Source organism: Arachis duranensis, unplaced genomic scaffold, assembly GCF_000817695.3.
Source record: "Arachis duranensis cultivar V14167 unplaced genomic scaffold, aradu.V14167.gnm2.J7QH unplaced_Scaffold_51536, whole genome shotgun sequence".
NCBI classification, from domain to species: Eukaryota; Viridiplantae; Streptophyta; class Magnoliopsida; order Fabales; family Fabaceae; genus Arachis; species Arachis duranensis.
Window position 1 is genome coordinate 37,559 of NW_026264944.1, and position 2,518 is coordinate 40,076.

Here is a 2,518-nt window from a genome sequence, read left to right on the forward strand (position 1 = left end):
ACTTGAGGTACAGCAGAGCTCCACACCCTTAATCTATGGTGTGCAGAAACTCCACCGTTGAAAATACATAAGTAAAAGGTTCAGGCATGGCTGAATGGCCAGCCCCCTAAAACGTGATCAATAGCCTCTTAGGATGAAGAATAAAACAAAACTGAGACCAAAGATGTCTAATACAATAGTAAGAGGTCCTATATATACTAGACTAGCTACTAGGGTTTACATGAGTAAGTAATTGATGCATAATCCACTTCCGGGGCCCACTTGGTGTATGCTTGGGCTGAGCTTGATCTATCCACGAGCTGAGGCTTCTCTTGGAGTTGAACTCCGAGTTATGACGTATTTTGGGCGTTCAACTCCGGATCATGACGTTTTTCTGGCGTTTAACTCCAAACAGCAGCATGAACTTGGCGTTCAACGCCAAGTTACGTCATCAATTTCCGAATAAAGTATGGACTATTATATATTGCTGGAAAGCCCTGGATGTCTACTTTCCAACGCCGTTGAGAGCGCGCCAATTGGAGTTCTGCAGCTCCAGAAAATCCATTTCGAGTGCAGGGAGGTCAGATTCCAACAACATCAGCAGTCCTTTTGTCAGCCTTTTTCAGAGTTTTGCTCAAGTCCCTCAATTTCAGCCAGAATTTACCTGAAATCACAGAAAAACACACAAACTCATAGTAAAGTCCAGAAATGTGAATTTAACATAAAAATCTTGTAGCTTTTTGCTTCTGAACAGTTTTGGCATCTCACTTTTTCCTTTGAAGTTTAGAATGGTTGGCTTCTCTAGGAACTTAGAATTTCGGATAGTGTTATTGACTTTCCTAGTTAAGCATGTTGATTCTTGAACACAGCTACTTATGAGTCTTGGATGTGGCCCTAAGCACTTTGTTTTCCAGTATTGCCACCGGATACATAAATGCCACAGACACATAACTGGGTGAACCTTTTCAGATTGTGACTTAGCTTTGCTAAAGTCCCCAGTTAGTGGTGTCCAGAGCTCTTAAGCACACTCTTTTGCTTTGGATCACGACCTTAACCACTCAGTCTCAAGCTTTTCACTTGGACCTTCATGACACAAGCACATGGTTAGGGACAGCTTGATTTAGCCGCTTAGGCCTGGATTTAATTTCCTTGGGCCCTCCTATCCATTGATGCTCAAAGCCTTGGATCCTTTTTACCCTTGCCTTTTGGTTTTAAGGGCTATTGGCTTTTTTTACTTACTTTTTTTTCTTTTTCTTTCTATTTTTTTTTGCCACTTTTTTTTTTGTTTTTTCGCCATTCACTGCTTTTTCTTGCTTCAAGAATCAATTTCATGATTTTTCAGATTATCAATAACATTTCTCTTTGTTCATCATTCTTTCAAGAGCCAACAATTTTAACACTCATAAACAACAAGATCAAAAGACATATGCACTGTTCAAGCATTCATTCAGAAAACAAAAATATTATCACCACATCAATATAATTAAACTAAATTCAAGAGCTATTTTCGAAATTTATGTACTTCTTGTTCTTTTGAATTAAAACATTTTTCATTTAAGAGAAGTGAAGGATTAATGGGTTTTATTCATAGCTTTAAGGCATGGTTACATACTAATGATCATGAAATAAAGACACAAAACATAGATAAACTCAATATAAAAACCGAAAAACAGAAAGAAATAGAGAACAAGGAATGAATCCACCTCTAGTGGCGTCTTCTTCTTGAAGGACCAATGATGTTCTTCAGCTCTTCTATGTCCCTTCCTTGCCTTTGTTGCTCCTTGGTGCACGAAATTGTGATCAATACTTTTCAAAACATAAACAATCCCTAGTAATGGCTCCAAAGACTTGGTGCTCAATACCATGGCATAAACACAACTTCGCACAACTAACCAGCAAGTGCACTGGGTCGTCCAAGTAATAAACCTTACGCGAGTAAGGGTCGATCCCACAGAGATTGGTGGTATGAAGCAAGCTATGGTCACCTTGTAAATCTCAGTCAGGCAGACTCAAATGGGTATAGTGATAAACGAATAAAGCATAAAGATAAAGATAGAGATACTTATGCATATCATTGGTGAGAGCTTCAGATAAGCGTATGAAGATGCCTTCCCTTCCGTCTCTCTGCTTTCCTACTGTCTTCATCCAGTCCTTCTTACTCCTTTCCATGGCATGCTTGTGTAGGGTTTCACCGTTGTTAATGGCTACCTCCCATCCTCTCATTGGAACGATTCTTAATGCCCTGTCACGGCACGGCATTCCATCTGTCGGTTCTCAATCAGACCGGAGTAGAATCCAGTGATTCTTTTGGCGTCTGTCACTAATGCCCCGCCCTCAGGAGTTTGAAGCACGTCACAGTCATTCAATCATTGAATCCTACTCAGAATACCACAGACAAGGTTTAGACTTCCGGATTCTCTTGAATGCCGCCATCAGTTCTTGTCTATACCACGAAGACTCTGATCTCACGGAATGGTTGGCTCGTTTGTCAGACGAGCACTCGGTTGTCAGGCGATCAACCATGCATCGTGCAATCAGA